Below are 19,188 nucleotides of genomic sequence, written 5' to 3'. Positions count from 1 at the left end.
CTGGGCCCATTTCTAATCTGTGTAATTAATACACATAAGGGGAAATATGAATTCAGTATTCCTTAGAAGAAACAAGGGGGCCCAAGCCTGCTCACCTTGACTTCAAGAGAAATTTTTGCCAAAGTTACCAGATCATTCTGTAGGGAAGAGACCACAATATTGATGCAAAAATGGTATTAATACAATTACTATACCTTGTTTGATTAGGTCCTTACAAATGTCTTTGGACCTTCGTTAAATGTTAAGCTAGGATGCTTGGAAATATAACAATACATATATTTAGCTTGTTATATTATAAAATGTTAAAGCTAATCAAAGAAATCCCAGAAGTTTCTCTTTCTGTCTTCCAAGGACATGCACGCATCAAGCTGATGAACAATGTTAAACATTCATGTTTTAGGAAGAGGTGTGATTGTGAAAAGAATGTGGGGTGTGTTATCAGAGCAATAAATAATAAAGCGGGCTTTACTGACCTTCACCATCTTGCAAGAAAAGCTGCTAGTGTTCTTCGGAGATGTTTTCAACTTTTGTTTATTTCTTAAATGTTGAAATGGCAAAAACCTTTGTGAAGTGCTGACTTGCAAATATGCTAGCTAAATGCAAAGCTCCTAATGTCATTACTCTGTAAGTGGTAACAGTTTAAGTAGCAACATGAAATCTAATGACCTGGCTAAACTAGTGTAAGTAGCCATTTAAATAAAGAATATTTATATTAATGGGCAATTAATTAATTACAGGCCATACACAAACAAACCCTCACCAACTCAGGATGACAAGAAAAATCTTTACAAAAACTATCATGTAGAATCAACAGCTTATCTAAAGACTTTCTAAAAGTTATTTAATGTTAAAAGACTGTTTTGATAACTAGAAGCTTTTATTTTGAAACTTTTAAGGCAAAGTTACAATAAAATAATATCATATTACATTGTACATTACTTATTAAGGATCAAGTTAATATTCAAAGAACCTGGCTAAAGATTCTGGCTTCCTAGCTGGGGAGCTCTGCTCCTCTGAGTACACTAAAAAAGATGAGCAAATTTCTAAATACTTATCCTCTTTTTGGTGCTTCTTTTGTGTACCTACTTGTGATGAAGAAGTTTTGGACAGTCCATATTTTACTATACCACATTCCACAGGAGGAGAAATCCCACTTTCCAATAACATGCCATACAAAGTCTTGCAGCTAATAATAAAAAAAGAAATTGTCATTCTGTTTAAAATGTAGATCCTTTTACTGGCGCATTAAGAAAGGAGATCAGGAGATCTCTAGGAAGGTGGCATTTTGTCATAAAATGAATCTCTAATAATTTCCGCCCCAACCATCTAATTCCTGGACACAGCCACCCCACATGAACAAGTTTGTTCCCCTTCCCCTGCAACTCCCCCAGCAGAGCATCTCCTTAATAGCAAAAGTATGATAGATCTTTATTGTTAGATGTCATTTGACTCCAGTTATTTATAAAAAATTTCTTTATGAGCTACATAAATTGAAGATGTATATCCCCTTTCACACATAAAGACCCAACTCAACTAGTTCAATGTCTTTGTCTAAACCCCTCTCCCATCTTTTCATCTGGGTTGTTTTCTTATCAAAATCTTTTTCAATCAAGATTGTGGTGCCCAGAATTGGACATCAGACCTCAACTGGAGTATTGTAAGTGCTGAGTAGAGTGGAAGAATTACTTCTTGTGTCTTGTGTATAAAAACTCCTGCTAATGTTGCCCATAATGATGTTTGCTTTTTTTGAAACAGTATTCCATTGATGACTCACTTAGTCTGTGATCCACTATAACCGCCAGATTCTTTTCTTCAGTACTCCTTCCTACACAGTCGTTTCCTATTTTATATTTGTGTAACTGATTATTGCTTCCTAAGTGTAGTTCTTTGCTCGTCCTTATTGAATTCATCCTATTTATTTCAGACTATTGCTCCAGTCTGTCAACATCGTTCTGAGTTCTAATCCTGTACTCCAAAGTACTTGTCACCCCCAGGACCGGCTCTCGGTTTTTTGCCGCCCCAAGGAAAAAATTTGCCGCCCCGAGCTCCAAGAGCGCAACTGCCCAAGCTAAAAACAAACAAACAAACAAAAAAAAGGGGGCCAGAATGACACCCCTGGAATTGTGCCGCCCCAAGCACGTGCTTGCTTTGCTGGTGCCTACAGCCGGCCCTGGTCACCCCTCGCAGCTTGATATCATCTGCAAACTTTATAAGTACTCTCTATGCCATTATTCGATCATTTATGAGGCTACTGAAAAGAACCAGACCAAGGACAGATCCCTGCAGGACCCAACTCGATATGCCCTTCCAGCTTGATTGTGAACTATTCATATCTAGTTACCTGGAATCTTGTTCCCCAGCAGAATACTGTTAAGCAATTCAGTTAAAAAAGGGAACACCTCTTATTTTAGAGCGCTATAATACTCCCTCCCAAAAACCATTAGAACTTGGGGTTTTTTTTATTTTAAACTCTTCATGATAAATTCAACTTCCTCTGAAGCAATTACCCTATCAAGAGCTGCCACATCATGCTCTGAAAGCTGAGGTAGTTTCACACTTCTCAAATATCTATTTATAAATTCAAGATTTGGATGTTCAGAAGTGTACGAAGTACGGAAAAAGTTAGCACATATTTCAGATGCTGTTTGATGCTGGTTACTAAATCCCCCTTTTTATGTTTAATCAGAGGGATGGCTGGCTTTTCTTGTTTCTTTAAGTATTTGCTCACCCTTATCTGTTTTGTAACAGGTTAATCTTCCCTCATCTCAATTATTTTCTTATACACTTTTAGATCCTATTGATTTATGTCTAACTTCTAAAACAGAAAGTTCCTTAACCAAACTTTCTTCTTCGAGTGCTCTCATTGTATTGAGGTATGATTCTTTATTTGTAAGGATCCTCCTCATTACTGCCTTTCTGGCATCCTAGAGAAAGCCTGAGCCCTTCCTTGCCATTTTCTTCTATTTCTGAAAATTTTCTTCCAACTCTTTAATTCTAAAGGGGTTATACAACAAAGCTCTATTCAACCATCAGACACTTTGTTTTTCCACTGGGTCCCAATCTTTTAAGTAGGGCTGTCAGTTAATTGCAGTTAACTCACGCGATTAACTAAAAAAAAAAATTAACTGTGATCAAAAAAATTAATCGCAATTAATCCCACTGTTAAACAATAGAATACCAATTGAAATTTATTAAATATTTGTGGATGTTTTCTACATTTTCAAATATATTGATTTCAGTTGCAACATAGAATACAAAGTGTACAGTGCTCACTTTATATTTATTTTTATTACAAATATTTGCACTGTAAAAAACAAAAGAAATAGTATTTTTCAATTCACCTCATACAACTATTGTAGTGCAATCTCTTTATCATGAAAGTTGAACTTACTAATGTAGAATTATGTACAAAAAAACCCTCCATTCAAAAATAAAACAATGTAAAATTTTAGAGCCTACAAGTCCCCTCAGTCCTACTTCTTGGTCAGCCAATCACTCAGACAAACAAGGTTGGTTACAATTTGCAGGAGATTCTGCTGCCTGCTTCTTGTTTACGTCACCTGAAAGTGAGACTAGGCATTCGCATGGCACTGTTGTAGCCAGCGTTGCATGGTATTTATGTGCCAGATATGCTAAACATTCATATGCCCCTTCATTCTTCAGCCACCATTCCAGGGGACATGCTTCCATGCTGATGATCATGGTTAAAAAAATAATGCGTTAATTACATTTGTGACTGAACTCCTTGGGGGAGAATTGTATGTCTACTGTTCTGTTTTACCCACATTCTGCCATATATTTAATGTCATAGCAGTCTCTGATGATGACCCAGCACATGTTCGTTTTAAGGACACTTTCACAGCAGATTTGACAAAACACAAAGAAGGTACCAATGTGAGATTTCTAAGGATAGATACAGCACTTGATCCAAGGTTTAAGAATCTGAAGTGCCGTCCAAAATCTGAGAGGGATGAGGTGGGGAGAATGCTTTAAGAAGACTTAAAAGAGCAACACCAGATGCAGAAACTACAGAACCCGAACAACCAAAAAAGAAAATGAGCCTTCTGCGCTGGCACCTGACTCAGATGATGAAAATGAACATGCGTCGGTGCACACTGTTTTGGATCGTTATCGAGCAGAACCCGTCATCAGCATGGACTCGTTCTCTGGAGTGGTGGTTGAAGCATGAAGGGACATATGAATCTTTAGTGCATCTGGCATGTAAATATCTTGCGGCGCTGGCTACAACAGTGCCATGCGAATGCCTGTTCTCACTTTCAGGTGACATTGTAAACAAGAAGTGGGAAGCATTATCTCCTGCAAATTGTAACCAGACTGGTTTGTCTGAGTGATTGGCTGAAGTAGGACTGAGTGGACATGCAGGCACTAAAGTTTTATATTGTTTTATTTTTGAATGCAGTTTTTTTTCTACATAATTCTACATATGTAGGTTCAACTTTCATGATAAAGAGATTGCACCGCAGTACCTGCATTAGGTGAATTGAAAAATACTATTTCTTTTGGTTTTTTTACAGTGCAAATACTTGTAATCAAAAATAAATATAAAGTGAGCACTGTACACTGTGTATTCTGTGTCGTAATTGAAATCAGTATATTTGAAAATGTAGAAAACATCCAAAAATATTGAAATAAATGGTATTCTATTATTGTTTAACAGTGCGATTAATCACGGTTAATTTTTTTAATATCACAAATAATTTTTTTAATTGCTTGACAGCCCTACTTTTAATCCAATATATGGAGGGGCATGATCAGACTAATTTACAGATTAGCTTTCTTTGACTACATTAGCCAGGGGCCAAGAAACAAAAATCATATCAATACTGGAATAAGATCCATGAGTAGCAGAATAAAATGTATAATGCCTGACATCCTGATTCATCTCCTGCCAGACATTCACAGGTCTTCATTTTCTAAGTGATGGAACAAATTTTCACTTGATCCTCAATGGCTTCTCTGGTGTCTATAAGCACTCTTTTGTTGGGGGAGGAGATAACGCCTTTTGTGGTGAATAGTATTTGGTAACTTGGTAATGCTTCTCCCCTGACTGTGGGGGTTTACAGTCTTAGCAAACATTTTTTATAATTACAGAGAAAACGTTATAACTGTACCTAATAACAACCTGGGATACTGATATTATAAGTAGGCTTAAGACATGCAGCCTCCTACAAGTATTCCAGTCAGTCTAAACACACTCCTATAACCCTAATATCTATTCAACAACACTAACACACGGGCGAGCCAGGCAGGTTTCCAGCTATGCATTTGTCAGTGTTTTGTGAGGCTCAGTGGCCTTGGCATGAGCTAGCAACTGGTCTGCCAGCATCAAACCCTCTCACATATACCTCCTCTGCTAGTCTTTTTAAAACAGCAAGCCCTCATCAACTTATCCCATCCATCTGTACAAGCAAGCTGCCTCCTCAAAACTTCAACAAAGATTGGTGAAAGGAAGTTTCTCCTGTGAATCACCAAGTGGTTGGACCATGTACCTCCTGGAGAGGAGACAGGGGCTAAACATTGGTAAACAGAGAAAAAATGGGATTTAAGATTCTGAATATTCATAATTGGCCGGTTTTGGACAGCTCCTCAAATGGTTTCTTCTAAGTAACTGATTTAAACTTTTTCTTTAGTTTCATAGCGCATAGTTAAGATTGCCTACTTTGCCAGCTATAAACTGGCTGGTTAGTTATTAATAACCAGCAGGTCCACCTGCCCTGAAACAAAATTCTTTTTGCCATCTATAAACATTCTTAGTTACCCAAGGATATAATAAGGAATGGATTCATAATAATTTTAGGAAGAAATATACTTTGATCTTAACTTTCCCACAGAAGTTACTTCTCACCTTCTCACCCCTCCCCCCCCAGAGGTGGTTCCCTCTTAAGGGTGTAGTGTCTTTTTAAGCTCTCCACTGAGAGACATACAGAAGAGATTTCAGAGTGGTAGCCATATTCGTCTATATCAGCAAAAAGAACGAGGAGTACTTGTGGCACCTGAGAGACTAACAAATTTATTTGGGCATAAGTTTTCGTGGGCTAAAGCCCACTTTATCAGATGCATGCAGTGGAAAATACAGTAGGAAAATTGTCACAGCATCTGCTCAAGTTTCCACTCTCTCGTGCCTGCATCCTGTGTTGGCTGGTTAAAAAAAGGGTCCCCACGCCTTCTTCAGTGCTTCACCCTTGTGTCTTTATTTACAGTGAAACAGTGTTATCCCCGTTCTTCCCCCAACAGCTATCCCCAGTCAGACCCTTCCCAGGGTCTGCTGGCTCGTGAGGCTCCCTTCCTTGGGTGAGGAGACAGAGATGTAACCCTCCTATACCCTCCCAGGCTCACCTCCCAACTGAGCTTTCCCCAGGGCTTTTATAGCCCTCTCCTCTTCAGCCCAGCTGTCACTACTTAACTCAACTCATAGCAGCGAACCAGCCCTCCTTAGGGCTTGCAGCTGGGCTCTCTGCTGACCGCCTGGGCCCCCGCACCTGGCCTCCCTACCAGAGATTAGGGCTTAGCCAGCATTTTAGCAGGGCATTCAAGGGGTTTACCCCTGCCCTGCCACAAAGATATATATGAAAAAGAGAACATGAAAAAATGGGTGTTGCCATACCAACTCTAATGAGACTAATCAATTAAGGTGGGCTATTATCAGCAGGAGGAAAAAAAAACTTTTGTAGTGATAATCAGGATGGCCCATTTCCAACAGTTGACAAGAAGGTGTAAGTAACAGTACGGGAAAAATTAGCCCGGGGAAATAGTTTTTACTTTGTGTAATGACCCATCCACTCCCAGTCTTTATTCAAGCCTAATTTAATTGTGTCCAGTTTGCAGATTAATTCCAGTTCTGCAGTTTCTCATTGGAGTCTGTTTTTGAAGTTTTTTTTGTTGAATAATTGTGACTTTTAGGTCTGTAATTGAGCGATCAGGGAGGTGGAAGTGTTCTCCAAATGGTTTTTGAATGTTATAATTCTTGACGTCTGATTTGTGTCCATTTATTCTTTTGCTTAGAGACTGTCTGGTTTGGCCAATGTACATGGCAGAGGGGCATTGCTGGCACATGATGGCATATATCACATTGGTAGATGTGCAGATGAACGAGCCTCTGATGGTGTGGCTGATGTGATTAGGTCCAATGATGGTGTCCCTTGAATAGATATGTGGACAGAGTTGGCAACGGGCTTTGTTGCAAGGATAGGTTCCTGGGTTAGTGTTTTTGTTGTGTGGTGTGTGGTTGCTGGTGAGTATTTGCTTCAGGTTGGGGGGCTGTCTGTGAGCAAAGACTGGCCTGTCTCCCAAGATCTGTGAGAGTGAGGGATCGTCCTTCAGGATAGGTTGTAGATCCTTGATGATGCGCTGGAGAGGTTTTAGTTGGGGGCTGAAGGTGACGGCTTGTGGCGTTCTGTTACTTTCTTTCTTGGGCCTGCCCTGTAGTAGGTGACTTCTGGGTATTCTTCTGGCTCTGTCAATCTGTTTCTTCACTTCAGCAGGTGGGTATTGTAGTTTTAAAAATGCTTGATAGACATCTTGTAGGTGTTTGTCTCTGTCTGATGGGTTGGAGCAAATGCTGTTGTATCTTAGAGCTTGGCTGTAGAGAACGGATCGTGTGATGTGGTCTGGATGAAAGCTGGAGGCATGTAGATAAGTATAGTGGTCAGTAGGTTTCCGGTATAGGGTGGTGTTTATGTGACCATTGCTTATTAGCACTGTAGTGTCCAGGAAGTGGATCTCTTGTGTGGACTGGTCCAGGCTGAGGTTGATCATGGAATGGAAATTGTTGAAATCATGGTGGAATTCCTCAAGGGCTTCTTTTCCTTGGGTCCAGATGATGAAGATGTCATCAATGTAGTGCAAGTAGAGTAGGGGCATTAGGGGACGAGAGCTGAGGAAGTGTTGTTCTAAGTCAGCCATAAAAATGTTGGCATACTGTGGGGCCATGTGGGTACCCATAGCAGTGCCGCTGACTTGAAGGTATACATTGTCCCCAAATGTGAAATAGTTGTGGGTGAGGACAAAGTCACAAAGTTCAGCCACCAGGTTTGCCGTGACATTATCGGGGATACTGTTCCTGATGGCTTGTAGTCCATCTTTGTGTGGAATGTTGGTGTAGAGGGCTTCTACATCCATAGTGGCCAGGATGGTGTTTTCTGGAAGATCACCGATGGATTGTAGTTTCCTCAGGAAGTCAGTGGTGTCTCGAAGACAGCTAGGAGTGCTGGTAGCGTAGAGCCTGAGGAGAGAGTCTACATAGCCAAACAATCCTGCTGTCAGGGTGCCAATGCCTGAGATGATGGGGCGTCCAGGATTTCCAGGTTTATGGATCTTGGGTAGCAGATAGAATACCCCTGGTCGGGATTCTAGGGGTGAGTCTGTGCAGATTTGTTCCTGTGCTTTTTCAGGGAGTTTTTCTGAGCAGATGGTGTAGTTTCTTTTGATAACCCTCAGTGGGATCAGAAGGTAATGGCCTGTAGAATGTGGTGTTAGAGAGTTGCCTACCAGCCTCTTGTTCATATTCTGACTTATTCATGACGACAACAGCACCTCCTTTGTCAGCCTTTTTGATTATGATGTCAGAATTGTTCCTGAGGCTGTGGATGGCATTGTGTTCTGCACGGCTGAGGTAATGGGGCAAGTGATGCTGCTTTTCCACAATTTCAGCCCATGCTCGTTGGCGGAAGCACTCTATGTAGAAGTCCAGTCTGTTGTTTCAGCTTCAGGAGGGGTACACACAGAATTCTCTTTTTGTAGTGTTGGTAGGAAGGTGTCTGTGGGTTAGTGTGCTGTTCAGAGGTGTGTTGGAAATATTCCTTGAGTCAGAGATGTTGAAAGTAGGATTCCAGGTCACCACAGAACTGTATCATGTTCGTGGGGGTGGAGGGGCAGAAGGAGAGGCCCCGAGATAGGACAGACTCTTCTGCCAGTATAGCTGGATAGATTAACAATATTGTTGGGTGAATTAAGGGAACCACCGTTACGGCCCCTTGTGGCATGTAGTAGTTTAGATAGTTTTGTGTCCTTTTTCCTTTGTAGAGAAGCAAAGTGTGTGTTGTAAATGGCTTGTCTAGTTTTTGTAAAGTCCAGCCACGAGGAAGTTTGTGTGGAAAGTTGGTTTTTTATGAGAGTATCCAGGTTTGAGAGCTCACTCTTAATCTTTCCTTGTTTGCTGTAGAAGATGTTGATCAGGTGATTCCGCAATTTCTTTGAGAGTGTGTGGCACAATCTCTCAGCATAGTCTGTGTGGTATGTAGATTGTAATGGATTTTTTAGCTTCAGTCCTTTTGGTATGATGTCCATCTGTTTGCATTTGGAAAGGAAGATGATGTCTGTCTGTATCTGTATGAGTTTTTTCATGAAGTTGATGGATTTCCACTTCATACGGCTAAATTCAGTGCCTTGCATGGTGACAGGTTTCAGAGTGGTAGCCGTGTTAGTCTGTATCAGCAAAAAGAACGAGGAGTACTTGTGGCATCTTAGAGACTAACAAATTTATTTGGGCATAAATTTTCGTGGGCTAAAGCCCACTTCATCAGGTGCATGCAGTGGAAAATACAGTGGGAAGATATATATGAAAAAGAGAATATGAAAAAATGGGTGTTGCCATACCAACTCTAATGAGACCAATCAATTAAGGTGGGCTATTATCAGCAGGAGGGAAAAAAAATTTTGTCGTGATAATCAGGATGGCCCATTTCAAACAGTTGACAAGAAGGTGTGAGTAACAGTAGGGGAAAAATTAGCCTGGGGAAATAATTTTACTTTGTGTAATGACCCATCCGCTCCCAGTCTTTATTCAAGCCTAATTTAATTTGCAAATTAATTCCAGTTCACCCGAACCCTAATCCTAACCCTAAGAAGAGATTGTAACGGAAGCCACCAGTTTATCAGTTGTGTGGTTTGTTTAAGGCTTTCTATCTTTAATAATAAAATAGGTATGGACAATGATTGCGATTATTTTGCTTAGTCTTGATCATGGTGTCCCCTAAATATGTAAAAGAATCCCTGTGACTAAATAGTGGGAACCACACCCTGGAGTTGGCAGTAAGAAAAACAATTAGGCCTACCATTCCTTGTTTCTCTAAACTAAATATTTTTAGTAATTTTAAAAATACAATTATTTGGCTTATCTAGGGACCTGATCAAGCTCCCAGTGAAGCCAATAGCCCTTCAGTGGAGCAGGATCAAAGCCTGGATTCTTTGTGAGATGCAGTAAAATACTACGTATGGGTCCAGCAAGTGAGACATGCAGAACAGTTGCTGCCACCGAGCCAGGAAATGTAATAAGGAAGAAAGGAAAGAAATGTGAAACGTGTTTCCTAAGACCAAGGTGCCAGTTGCTTGTTTGAAGTAAGAGCTATCAACATGAAAAATATACTGACTACTGAAGAAGGACCAGAACCAAAATACTGGATCCAAGCATCCAGATTTAAGGGGTTTATACCGCTGTGAATTTTGCAGCTTGGGCTGTTCCTGTATTACATTAAAAGAAAAGAGGAAAAAGGTGGTAGACAGATGACACTCTCCAAGTCCCCAAGGAGTAACCTATACAAAATTGACCTTTTTTCAAATGCATAATTAAGCGCTGTTAAAAACAATGTGTTCTCTGTTTAAGCAGAGATGCAAACCACATGCTTGCTATTAACATTTAAGTCAGAAGCCTGCACTTCTGTATAAAGTTTAAATAGACTCATAACTCTGGGACAAGTTCTATCCTTGGCTATCAGCATGCAACTACTGCATCTTTGAAATCAAATGGGAGTGGTATGCAAGTTTCTAAGGGTAGGATTCTTCTTGGTGTGATTAAACCATTTTTTTACAACTGATTCATGAAGAATACTGTTTTAATTATTAGTGTTTATTGTAGGACCTATTTTGCCTTCCTTACTCATACTGGTAGTACTTTACTCTGCCAGTAGTCTAAATGATTTCAGTGGGACTACTTGTGTAGTAAGGCACTAGGCTGTTAGAGACCAGGCCATGGGCTGGCTGGTCTAGTGGTTAAAGTGAGAGTTCAGACTACCAATTACAGCTGGGTCTATGGTGGGCAGAGTTCAGGAACAAGCCAAGGGCCAGTGCTGGAGGGACAGAAGGCAAATGCCAGAGCCAGAGGGTAACCGGAGTCATAGGTCAGATGCAGAGTTGAGGATCAGCACTGGAGAGACAGGCGCCAATAGGAAACTGGAACGAGCAGGAGCAGGGACAGGCCTGATACACATTGTGCAGCCAGCCAGCTACTGCTGGGCTCAAAGCCAGCCAGCTGCCCTTCCTGACCAGTCAGGTGGTGCGGTCAATCAGGTAGCCTGCTGCAGGCCAGCTGTACTTGTAGGGTTGCCAGGAGACTGACTCCGCTGCAGGCCCTGACCCCTGACATAGGTAACAGGGCTAAGAATGAATGGATTATGCCGCATGTGTTAAAATGTAATTCTGCTGCTTTAATTATCTTTAAAGGGAGAGCCATTGGTGAGAAAATGGCTCTACCCCCTCATGATGACATAGGAGACCATGTGGGCAGGTAGTGAGTTTGGCTAGCAACAAAGGAAGATAAGCAGCTGGTCAGTCTGGGGTCCCCTAAACATAATTCATGAACATTAAACTAAAATATTTCTTTTTGAAAGACTAGTGGCCAGATCCCCAGCTGGTGTAAAGTGGCCTGGTTCCACTGAAGTCAATGGAAAGTTACATTAGATGGGGCTTGGGCCCTAAGACTGGCCACTTTCGCTTCCTGACCCTCACTTTCATGAAAAGCATTGGTCGGTTTAAAGGCAGTAAGAGGTGCTGGTGTGCGTGGCGCTCCATAAGCCAGAGACTCTTTTTAGGTGAGCTTTATTTCTGTTTAAACTGTTGCAAATATAAAATGATACCACCCTAGCAGAATGTGGTAAATGTTTCGTGTGGTTATAGTGTCTAATGAGGTTAACACAGCTACTGAGGTTAACTCTTAAACTTGTCGTGAGAAAAGAAGCCACCTCTTTAAAAGTGTTTTATAGTGGAGAAAAATCTGTCACTGATTGAGAAAATATTATGCTAATGTAATCCTCAAACATCTCACCCCAATCCTCAGGCTCCTGTCAAATCTAGGTCCTCTCTCCCCGCAATCCTATGGGGTTCAGATCAGGTATCACTTGTTCTCAGATGTTGGTAGCAACCAACTGCTGTCTGGAGACCCAGTTGATGTGGAACCCAAATCTCCAGTAAAAACCCTGCCTCACAGACCTAAATTCCTCCCTTTAGCTTTTGTTGCCAACGCACCCTGCCTCAACTCTACCCTGCTGGGACCAGATGGCCTTCTCCCTTGTGATTTAGTGGGGTCCTAGCCAGCAGCCCTCACTTGTGATTTAGTGGGGTCCTAGCCAGCAGCCTTTCCCCTAAAAGGAGCACCCCCCACAACAGAATTTTTAGGGAACTGCGTTGTATAGGTCTCTGCCTCCTAGAATCCATAAAGGTTCTTCAGGAGCAGGACTGTATTTATCCAGACTAGCTAGAGTTTTGAAGAAACTGCTGAGAAGTAATCTACGTTAATGGGACCCTCTAAACACTCACATCACCCTTTACGTGCTCTTTTTGCCTTAATGCCACATACAACAAGCAATGTCTCAGATTACAATGTCTACCATTGCTTTAGAGACTTCATTTTTAATCCTGATTTCTCCTTCCCCTACTTTAAGAGATAGGGCATCTACTGAAAAGCACACACTAGGGCTACAGGGGGCAAGAGATCTCCCTAAGGGACTTCTTCATTTCTTCTAGAGAACAACACCTGTAAAACAGCCCTCGGCAGAAACACTTTTTCCTCCATTTGGGTAACTTTCTGGAGAAAGTCTCACCTTTCAGGGACATCTCTTACTGCCCTCTTCCTTCAAAAGAGGATATTCTTGCCATACAATTCTTCTTTGCCTGGAGCATTCCTTGCAGAACTCTGTGCCTTCTAATGAATCCATTGGTGGCTGCCTCTGTGGTGTGAATGGACTGTAGTCCATAGACTGGAGTAGGAGTTGAGGGTGGGCTTTGCTGCACCCTTCCACCTGGCACCACTTCTCTCACCCACTGCACTTCACCAGACTAGAGCCCAATTAAAATTGGGCTTTCTGGGGTGAAGTGTACTTTTCCCTCTAGTAAAGGAATGAAGGTGCTTGTCACAATACTGAGCTCACTGTTCTATACTGACCTAAGTGACAGGGCTAGAGGTTACAGGCAATACTATGAACTCACTTGTCAAATAGGATGGTCAGAATCTCATGTTTTAATGGTAAAAATGGCATTTGTGTATCCAACTGTCCACATGAACACCTGAAAGCAGGTTTGGTGCCCACATTAGGTGCCCATATTTTAAAGTTGTGGTCAGAATCTACTCTTAATCACAGCATTGGGATATAATATTAGACATCCTGGGAATCTGCTTCTTAAAACATTCAACAAGAGGGGGAAATTCTGTAATAAATTCAATTTAGGAAATAAGTGAGAAGGGCAGCAGTTTGGGATGGAGGGATGTGACTGGTGGAATGCTGTAAGGTAAATATTAGGAACATTTCTGTTCATTTCACACATAAGCTGCCTGGAAATAGGGGCAGAAACAGAATGTGATTAAATTTGATGCAGCTGAAAGCTGGAGCATTTTGGGGGTGGGGGGGAGATTTTTGTAATAGGCTGATGTTTGTATTATCAGAAAGACATTTTTCTTAACAGCTGAATTAAGCCTAACTCATTGCTATCAAACAGTAAATATGAAATATATCAGATTATCTTTTCTATATAACTGGCAAACATTAGGAAATTGAGAAAGTTTGTTTGTTTGTTTTAAAAAAAAACCTGACTAATAATAATTTTAAAATAAACTTTTCCAAAAAGCCACGAGAGAAAAAATGAGACTGTTTCTTTAAGGGGTGCTGGGTTTTCCCACAGAATGACTCAGAGTCAAAGATACTTGTCAAACTGGAAACAATAAGCTATTTTTGAGTGATCAGTAATGTAGGTCAGGGTTTTGCTGATAGTTTCTGTTAGAGCAGTGAACTCTGAATTAGTCCCAGCCTCTTTAAAATGCTGTGAGGTAGCAGGGAGTAGAGAAATCAAGGAGCTGACTACAGAAATGGAACAATGTCCTGACAGATGGCAAGGTAAAAAAATAACCAAACTCCTCAAAACTTTGAAAAGATTTTGTTGTTTATATCTAGCAGCAGGCTTGAGTATTTTACTGCTTTCCTGTTCATGCTTTCTGTAAACATGCTTCACAGCATGTATTTGCAGAGACGGTACAACTGCTTTGTCCAGATTATTTGCTGTAAGTCAGTGGTTCTCAACCAGAGGTCCGGGGTCCCCTGGAGGGCCGCAAGCAGATTTCAGGGGGTCCACCAAGCAGGACCAGTGTTAGACTCACTCAGGCCCAGGGCAGAAAGCTTAAGCCCTGCCATGCAGGGCTGAAACCCAGGGCCCTGAGTCCCACCACCTGGGGCTGAAGCAGAAGCCTGAGCTACTTAGCTTCTCGGGGGCCCCTGTGGTGTGGGCCCCAGGCAATTGCCCTGCTTCCTACCCCCTAACGCCAGCCCTGGCTTTTCTATGCAGAAAAGAGTTATTCTGGGACAGATGGGCCATGGAATTGTTATAGTATGTTGGGGGGAGCTCAGAAAGACAAAGGTTGAGAACCCCTGCTGTACGTTACAATGCAGTGTCAGTGTACTAAGGTATCCAGGCACTGCAGCACTCAGCAGTGCAGCAACTAACTGACTTAGGAGCCTACGTCTCATTTTCAAAAGGGATTCAGACACTTTGGAGCCAAAATCCAATTGACAGTCAATGGGATTTAGGGTCTTAAGTACCTAAATCACTTTTGAAAATGAGACTTAGGTACCTAAGTCAGTTAGGTGTTGCAATGCTGAGCACCCCAACACCTAATACTTTTACAAATATGGGTCTAAGACAGAGGTGGGCAAACTACAGCCCACGGGACTGTCCTGCCTGGCCCTTGAGCTCCCCGCTGGGGAGACTAGCCCCCGGCCCCTCCCCTGCTGTTCCCCCTCCCCCGCAGCCATGCCGCCATGCGGACAGCACTCTGGGCCAGGCGGCGCGGCTGCCAGACACGCTGCTCTGAGCAGATAGTAAGGGGGCCAGGGCCGGGGTGAGGGGTCCTGGGGAGCAGTCAGGGGACAGGGGGCGGTTGGATAGGTGTGGGAGTCCTGGGAGGGCCTGTCAGGGGGCAGTTGGATAGGGCGGAGGTTCTGGGGGGGGGCGGTCAAGGGACAGGGATCATGGGGGGTTGGATAGGTGTGGGAGTCACGGGGGGCCTGTCAGGGGGCGGGGGTGTGAATAGGGGTCGGGGCAGTCAGGAGACAGGGAGCAGGGGGGGTTGGATAGGGGGTGGGGTCCCAGGAGGGGGAGGTCAGAGGACAAGGTGCAGGAGGGGGTTGGATGGGGGTTGGGGGGTTCTCAGGGGGGTAGTCAGGGGGCAGGAAGTGGGAGGGGTCTGATAGGGGGCAGGGGCCAGGGTGTTTGGGGAGGCACAGCCTTCCCTACCTGGCCCTCCATACAGTTTTGCAATGTGGCCCTCGGGCCAAAAAGTGTGCCCACCCCTGGCCTAAGAGGTTTTTAGTAGTCAGAGTTCTTAGTAGAGATGGGATCGAATCTCCAGCGCCAGATACTTCTAAATTATTGGGATGTTCAAATTCCAAACCTGCGTCTGATTTTAAAGTTTGCAAGTGGCCCCTATGAATTGGAATAAAACCGTAAATTTGAATAACTCCCAAATCAGGTGTTGTTTGAAATCCTGATCTAAATGTTACAGCTGGAAGTTAGAAAGTTCTTCTGAAAGAAGAACTTTTTCAAAGCATGTGTGTTTTTTATTTGTTTCTTTTAACTTGCAGGAACGTAGCAGGATGTTGGTAGGGTGTTAAAATAAAATGTACCAGATCAGATAAGGAGAGAGAGTATGAAAGTTGATGAAAGGGACTATGAAGTATTTTTGCCATCTCCAACACAGAGGAAAATCTTAGGACACTGTGGCAAAGGCAATACAAGGAGAAATACCAGGATTCTTGTTATGCATTAGACATTCTAGATATGTATTTTAGATCACTATGTACAGCAGTTGAAGAATTACCATTTCCACTGGAAATATATATATTTTTTCAAATCATTGGAATTATTTAAAAATATTATTTGGCAATATCTACTTTTGATCATTTTTCTATAGCCTTAAGTACCAGTTTAAACAGAAAGGTAGAGCGATCATTGACCTTCAGCTAGTGCCAATCCTGTATCTCCTAGAGCTCAGTTTTGAACTGAGATCCACAAATGCATAGCCTCACAAAATAGAAACACTGCTGACTCCCCTCAGAGAGTCAGCTGCAGCAGCATACTTTCATATGCCTCAAAGTTGTGCTTGAGTAGCTAATGTGTATGTGCAGATAGCCTCCAAAATAGATGTGGTATCCCAGGAAGAGGTTTCAGCCCTGCCCATCAGTCATGCTTGTATACCCATCAAAAATAAGCATGGCTGTGCCAAGTTTCACCAGCTCCAGATATTTCATAGTCTAGCCCCTTCAGAGGCATCATCAATCGAGAATTCTCTGATTTTACCCATGTTACATCTAACTTGGGTCTCAATGTAAAAGTCCAGCACTGCGAAATATCATGTGGATTTCTGGCATTCTCTGGAGGGCTGTGGGTTCATAAGAGAGAAAATGGCCAGGGACAGGGTGGTATGGAGGGATTAAAACTAGGTGTAAAGGGATCGAGTTCAGCAAGGAAAAATTGAGATGGGGTATTAGAGAAGACTTCCTGAGAGTGATAAGCTAGTCTCCCAATGAGAAAAGTAGAAAACCCATTGCTTGGGACTTTTAAAACTAGACTGGATGATACCCTAGAGAAAAATACCAGAGTGATTAATCCTGCACAAGTTAGGGGAAGGTAAAACCAATCTAATAGCATTATAAATGGAAGAGACCTAGGAAAACAATTACAGCTCCCATCGTATGGGGTAGTCAATAGGTGGACCGTAGGCCAAATCTGGACCACCAGATGCTATTGAACGGACCGCAAAATCTTTTTATTTACTTATCATCATTATTGTTTCAGGGGTGGCAGGGGGGAGAGATTTTTGTAATAGGCTGATGTTTGTATTATCAGAAAGACATTTTTCTTAACAGCTGAATTAAGCCTAACTCATGGCTATCAAACAGTAAATATGAAATATATCAGATTTCTTTTCTATATAACTGGCAAACATTAGGAAATTGAGAAAGATTGTTGTGGTGTGAAAAATGTTTCTTTGAAGTCTGGACCTTGACTATATCTTGACCAAGAAATTTGGACCTTGACAAAAAATAGACTACCCCTTGCATAATCTTATGCATGTAAATAGTCCCATTGAAGTCTCTAGCACTGCTTCTAATAAGGAAGATTATTCATCTGTAACTGGAGCTTTCCAAGTATATTTCCTCTGCAGGTCTGCTCTTGTGGGAAGATGCTCCTTGATTCCATGAGCTTGCTACTAGCTGGAATGTTGTGATATTTGGGGCCATTTTTATTCCATTGTATGCTTCCAGATGTTTGATGCAAGGCTAAATCTCCTTAGGTCCTTTTCCTACTGCCATTAAGTATTGCGGCCTCAGAAATCATGTCCCATCCATTGGTCTTTTTGACCCTTTAATCCTCTCCCTTTACCCATTAGTTTGTTAGAATTATTGTAATTTAGCTAACGTTTAATGTTTTTTTTAAATAGTTAGTTTTTAAATGGTAGTCCATAGTGGTACACAATTATAGACAGGTTCCTCTCAGTGCAGTTGAATGGTTCCACACCAGAACTAGAGAAGAGATACTAGTGTGTCTAGACAAGAAATGACTTGCAAGCCTGTGCTGATTTAGACAGACACAACAATCAAATAAATGCATGAACGTTAACCCAGATTCATCTGCAGGTTTAAGATTGAATGTGCTTCATGAAATGTAACTTCAACAGACCCTGGTCGTCAGCAGGATCGAACCGGGGACTTCCAGAGCATAGTGCATGAGCCTCTACTGCATGAGCTAAAAGCCAACTAGCTATTAGCTAAGGCTGTAGAGCAAACTCATTTTCTCTCTCTCTCTCTCTCTCTCTTTCTCTCTCTTAGTGGTCTCTGCCACTGGGTGGGACAGAACACTACACCCAGGAGGTGTGTGGGTTACATAAGCACACATGTGAAAACTAGGGCTGTGTAAAAATGATTACAACAACCCCCAAAATTCAACCCAGGCTTGCAAAAAGGTTTGAGCCTGGGCTAAGCTTTGGGGGTATGTCCACCCTCACCCTCCAATCCATTCCTGGCACACACCAACCTCTGCCTAACAGGCATCCAGGGAAGAGCTCCATTCCCTCTTCCTTCTTGTCTTGACTTTGGGGACTGTCCCCTTCCCTCCCTGCTGGGAGCCTTCAAAGTAACAGCAGTTAGCCCCGTCTTCTGTGCTTGGAGTGAAGGGGTGGGAGGGAGGAGAGTGTTCTGGTAGCTCTCTCTGTTTCTTGCCATCCTACCAAAAAAGTCTTCCAGGGAGCTGGAAGCCACCCATTTCCATCACCCAAATCGGGTAGGAAGCAAACTACTCCTGCTGATGATGACTCCCAGAGTCACTCTACAGCCAGGAGCCATGAATGCAGAAGTTTCCTGCCACACTGCTGCCTGATAAAGGGAAGAGAGGCTTCCAAACACCCCCTGTCCTTAAAAGACCTTCCCAGGATTGGGGGACAGCTGTCTCATCAGACAACCCCCTGAAAAGAGCAGGCTAAGGAGGCCTCTACTCAGCATGCCTTTTAGACGCACAGTAAAGGGGCGATAACCTTGCCCTTGAAGACCTGGAATGAATGTGAGGGGAGGGCTTGCAGGCCACTGATCAGCCTTCCTATTAGGTTCCAAGGAGAGGAGATAGGGACTAGCACTGGGCGAGGAGTAGCTGTGGATAGAGAGAGAGAAGGGCTTAATGAGGATGGAGCCTGGGCTCCTGCCATTCTGAAGTTTCACGTCACCCAGATGGTGCTGAGTTTACCGAATATCCCTGGAATAACACACCCAGCTCAGAGCCAGATTCGGTCCCATTTCTGCCATGCCAGGTAGCAGTACATGGTGTAAGCTCTGATGCCCTTAGGGCAGAGAGGAGTACAGCACATTTTTGCACCTATTCCTTTTGTTTCTAACCAAGCTCAGATTCGAGCTCTTCAAG

At 42.6% G+C, this 19,188-nt stretch overlaps 1 protein-coding gene across 4 annotated transcripts in view; it reads left to right on the top strand.

Annotated features, from left to right (window-relative positions):
- Positions 1-13,965: 13,965 nt before the first annotated feature.
- IL23R (interleukin 23 receptor) overlaps positions 13,966-19,188 on the top strand; it is a 37,869-nt gene continuing 32,646 nt past the window's right edge. For 3 of the 4 annotated variants that reach the window (XM_043521125.1, XM_037907441.2, XM_037907440.2), the window contains exon 1: positions 13,976-14,120. The gene's annotated coding sequence lies outside the window, so the exon portion shown is untranslated. Of the gene's footprint in view, positions 14,121-19,188 lie in introns of all 4 variants that reach the window. The other variant, XM_043521124.1, reaches the window with a different exon arrangement.

Source organism: Chelonia mydas, chromosome 8 (assembly GCF_015237465.2).
Source record: "Chelonia mydas isolate rCheMyd1 chromosome 8, rCheMyd1.pri.v2, whole genome shotgun sequence".
In the NCBI taxonomy this organism is placed as follows: Eukaryota; Metazoa; Chordata; order Testudines; family Cheloniidae; genus Chelonia; species Chelonia mydas.
This window is presented reverse-complemented; position numbering and strand designations above follow the sequence as displayed.